This window comes from Girardinichthys multiradiatus, chromosome 22 (genome assembly GCF_021462225.1).
Source record: "Girardinichthys multiradiatus isolate DD_20200921_A chromosome 22, DD_fGirMul_XY1, whole genome shotgun sequence".
Classification (NCBI taxonomy): Eukaryota; Metazoa; Chordata; class Actinopteri; order Cyprinodontiformes; family Goodeidae; genus Girardinichthys; species Girardinichthys multiradiatus.
Genome location: NC_061814.1, coordinates 29579664 through 29584959, shown reverse-complemented (window position 1 = coordinate 29584959; position 5296 = coordinate 29579664).

Genomic DNA, 5296 nt, shown 5'->3' with positions numbered 1-5296 from the left:
ATATAAGAGAGACGCAGCTGACTAATTGCTCCCTGTGAATGGATCGATATCAACGGTTAAAATACAACAAAGACAGAAACAACAACAGTTATAAAACAGAAATGTAAAGAAATGTTGGTTGCGCCTACCACATTGCCTTGTGTTTAAAAAAAAAAAAATGACACATTAAAAAGAATCAATAACTACTCAACAGTGATCTAACATAGATCAACATAGTCTTTTTGGGCCATTAGTCATTTTGAACATTTGATCTTTTTTTTTTTTTTTACAATCCAACCCATGAAAGATTTCCATTTTGAAGGTCTGCTGTGATCTTTATTTTGAAGGTGCAGCTTAATTCCTTAAAGTTTAGAAACCAATCTTGGAATGATCTAATATAATCAAACTTTCCTTTTGAAGACTCCTACTGAGCTTTATTTTGAGAGGCCAAAAATACAATGTTTCAATTATTAAACACTGATTTCTTTGGAAGATTTTATGTAAGCTGTATTTCAGAAAGCATCTGTTTATCATCATTGGTTTATACACCTAAAGAATTTGAATCCTTCTTTTATAGTAAATGGTGAGGCTCTTATTTTGACGATCAGCTCTTTTTAGATAGTCCAAGTTTGGAACATACAGAGTCCTTAGTTGCCATGGTGATTCCTGTCTTTTCTGGGCATCAGTTGTAAGAAAGGGGCTGAGCAACTAATTTTCTTCCACAGAGACAGGAAAAAAATCACACAAAATGTAAGGGTTCAAAACAATGGACGTTGTTCAAAAACTACATTGTATCGAAAATATTTTTTAAAAGTTGACCAGGAGCAAAGTCTACTGCTCATTCGTGCCGATTTTCTTATTTCTCTTTCATCTTATTTAGAATATACCAAAGCAAAAATGGCTTTTGAAATTGACTTTATGAGAATATTATGAAGATTCTTTATGACAAAAAAAAAAAAACTGTAGTTTCTACAACAATGACCGATACGTCTTCAAAAAGTAGAACATTTTTCATGTAAAAAGACATAAAAATATTTGTGTTTGCCAAAGATTTTGGCTAGGACAGTAAGGTTAACAGAATATTTCATGATAGGTTTTCAACGATTGGGCCGCGACCCCTAGTGGGACTGTGGTGCTATCGCAGGGGTTCGTGAGGTCTTTAGTTAATTAGATTTTCTTTTAAACTTTTTTATTTCGAAGTTATGTCTTGAAACACATATCGACGTGACTCCAACATGTTGTAGCAAACTGATAAATAAAACCAAGCAAACCAAAAATAGTAAAATAACTTTAAATATGTTTTATATTTTAGATTCCTTAAAGTAGCCGCCCTTTGCTGTGATGACTGAAATATTAACCTTTGGCCATCTCTCAGTGAACCTCTGGGAAGTTCTTTCAAGACTCTTAGGGAAACGTTTTTCAGGTGACCACCTCATGAAGCTCATATAGAGGATGCTAAGAGAGCAAAGCAGTAATCAAAGCAAAGGGGGTTATTTTGAAGAATCTAAATGTTTATAGTTTTTCACGCTTTTTCTTTACTACCGAATTTTATGCGTGTTCTTTCACAGTTTTGACGCCTTTGGTGAGAATCTACAATGTAAATAGTCATGAAAATTATCTTTAGCTAGAAACCACCAGTCAGGCTCGAAACCTGGGTGTAGTGATGGACTCAGACCTGAACCTTCAGAGGCACATAAAGATAGTAACAAGGTCAGCCTTCTATCATGTAAAGAACATCTCCAGGATTAAAGGACTAATGTCTCAGCAGGACCTTGAAAAACGAATTCATGCGTTCATCTTTAGTAGAATTGATTACTGCAACGGTGTCTTCACAGGTCTGCCTAAAAAGTCGATTAGACAGCTGCAGTTGATCCAGAACGCTGCTGCCCGCGTCCTCACTAGAACTAAGAAAGTAAAGCACATCACCCCGGTTCTAAAGTCCCTACACTGGCTCCCTGTAGCTCAGAGAATAGAGTTTAAAATACTTCTGTTAGTCTATAAATCACTGAATGGTTTAGCACCAAAATACATTACAGACTTGTTGTCAGTGTATCAACCACCCAGACCTCTCAGGTCTTCTGGCTCAAACCTACTCTGAGTACCCAGAACCAGAACCAAACACGGAGAAGCAGCTTTTAGTTCTTATACTCCACTAATCTGGAATAAACTCGGAGAAAACTGTAAAAGCGCCGAAACCCTAAGTTGCTTTAAATCAAGATTTAAAACTTATTTGTTTAGAGTGGCCTTTGACTTTGCCATGTAATTAGTTATGTTTTCAGTCTAATTTTCCTTTCATTTTCTTATCCATCATTCTATTCTCTTTATTTTATAAAAAAATTTTTAAATTACCTCTGTTGTTTGATTTTATCATTTGATTTGTTTTTCCGTGTCTGTATCTGTGTTTCTTTTCTTTTCTGTGATTGTATTGTAATTGCTTGTACATCGCTTTGAGTGTGTCGTTGCTGAAAAGCGCTGTATAAATAAACTTATCTTACCTTACCTTACTTTACCTTTAGACAAGTTTTGCTAGTGGAATTAATTTAACCTTGCAAACTCATAGGCATAAATGTAGCTCTTTTTTTGTCAATTTTTTTAATGTGATCTAAATGTAGCACACAAAGAATCTGCCTGTTTAACGTTTTTCCAATGCTGTAATTGAAGATCTACACAATCCAATAGCAAATATTATCCTGGTAATATTTTATCTGCATCTCTAATACTTAAATTCCTTAAGTTGCTTTTGTTAGGATAGGATGGTGCTCTGCATGGGCCATTGTGGAAGTATGTGTTGTTTTTTTCTAGAGTTTGCAGACATATAATTTGCAATTAGGCTTTACACAATTTATTACAATAAGGATTGATTTTTTAAATAAATCTAATTTTATTCAACCGTACTCAGCAGTGGTTTTTGACACGGGCAATATGGCTCACCACCCAGGGTGCAATTTCAACAGGGAACTACACATGCCCTTAAAAAGTTGTTGGAGTTTTCTGTTCCCTACCTCCATGTCCATGGGTAGGTTGTGAAAAGGTTGAAGCATTGTAAAAAAAAAATATGGCCATACACTGATGGAGGACAATGATAAATTGTGTATCTGATTAGTAGATTATTATTCTGAGCTAAATTAAATTAAAATTCACTTTTTTAGTTAATTTGGATGGTAACTACTCTGCTCTAGTTCAGAATTTATAATACTTAAGTTTTATATTTGGGAGAGATGCTTTAAAACTCAGGTTGAGATTTATAAAACCATAATTTAATTTGTTAAAACAAAAAGCAGCATTTTAAATGCTTCTTTTTGGCATTAGCACTACATTAGATTGAAAAATGCATGGGAACTTCAGCTTATAGAGTGGTCAAACCCGAAGTGAACTATTATTACGTAATTAGAGATTACCAAAAACATGATTTCCATTTGTGAAACCTTTACTATATTTGTAAAAACAAATAAACAAATAAAATGCATCAGAAGTAATGGTTTGCCTAGGAAACCACTTATGCTGGAACCAACATTGTCTGGAAGTACATCATATTAACAATTAAAGAAAATTAAGGACATTGGGATGTTGGGAGGAACCTTTTAGTCAATGAGATTAGTTTAACAGTTTCTTATCGTTAACCATAAAATTCACAAAAAAATACCACAAAGCACTTCTTTAAAATGTGGATGTCATCAGCATCTATTTCTTACTGTTCAAAATTAAAAAATGCCTCTAAGCTTGACACACCTAGCCTAAATTGTACCAGGCATTGGGCTTTTTTTTTAACTGCATTGAAACTATGCAAACCTAATATTCTGCAGCCTAAGAGAAGGAAGGGGAATTTATATTCTAAAAGTCCAGGAAAATAAAGCTTTCTTGGTGTAATGCCATGTTTTTCATCACTGTTACAAACAACGCAGGAAAGTAAATAATGTAAAAACACAACCTAACAATGAGGTTGGAACTGGAATGAAATGGTATGCAGAATGAATACTGAAGTTGACATTGGGGAAATTGTTGACCAGTCAAGCCTATAAGAAACCTCACTATGTGACTTGAGGTTTTTCACTCCCATCTACAGCATGACAATACAAGAAGCGATAAGCACAGCAGGAGAGTGGAAATAAAAATAAATAAAAGGCAAAAAATGCAAACATACAGTTCTAGGATATATATTAAATTTGAAGAACAGGTACCAAAAAACAGACCTGAAATAAAACAAGCTAAACCTCCAAGTGTCTCATTGCAATCAAATAAAAGCAAAGAAAAAACACAATTATTTATACTGCTCAGAAGCATGTAAATCTTAACAGGAAGAGCAATAAAGAGCATAAGCTAAGACAGACAAGATTGTTTGAGTGTTTTAAGTTTAACAGATACTGTAAAACTACATCACTCATGTTTTAAGCCGTGGTTGATGGCTTTATTACTATAAAGCAAAATTTATTTTTTGTTATGAGATGTCATGGGTCATATTTTGTAACTATGTGTGAGTGCTAATCAGCACACATTACTTACTATGAGGAAATAGTCCAGTGCAAAGACAATGTGGGATCACAAAGCAACTGTAGAGTGATTATAGTTTGGAGCTTCAGAAAGAAACTGCGTGCATCACTCCATGAGATAAACACTGTTTTTAATGCACAGTGAAATTGCTGTTTAATTAATGGTTTAAGACATGATCTGCATCAATTACAGGACATACTGCTGAGAAAGTGACTATTACAGTAATTGCTTACCTTGTGATTCCACCCATTTCATAGATTGAATTGGAATATAGCAACAGATCTATGGTTTTTTTCAGACTGACTTCCAGCAGAGAACATAAATATTATTATGTGTTCTTTGTACTCTGGTCTGTTACTCTCATATGAAAATGCACTGACATGTACAAGCTTCTGAATAATGTCAGACTTTTAAAACAGCAATGGCTCCTGAAAAATGGAAGACTAAGTCTCTTCCAGACTTTTTATCCAAACTTAAAGCATTTAGATTGCTGTCCTCATGTTTTGTTGAAACAAGATAATTTTGAGTTTAAGTGTTGAGGTGGGAATCACAGTCAGAGAGCAATCCGAATATTTATTCAAGGCAGTAGTGCAGCTCTCCAAACACTGAGAGTTTTGCCGACTTACACTGACTACTTATATACTGTTTTTGCTTTCTTTTCCCGATTGTACAGCTGTGAGGATTTCACCTTAAGCTGGCATTCATGTAAAGGTTGAATCATAGAACTTGATTTTGAGTGTTACTGGAGATCCCAAAAGAATAGTTATTCTACCAACTAAAATGAAATGTGCTTTAAAAATCGATTTAATAATGATATTGTTAAGTTAAA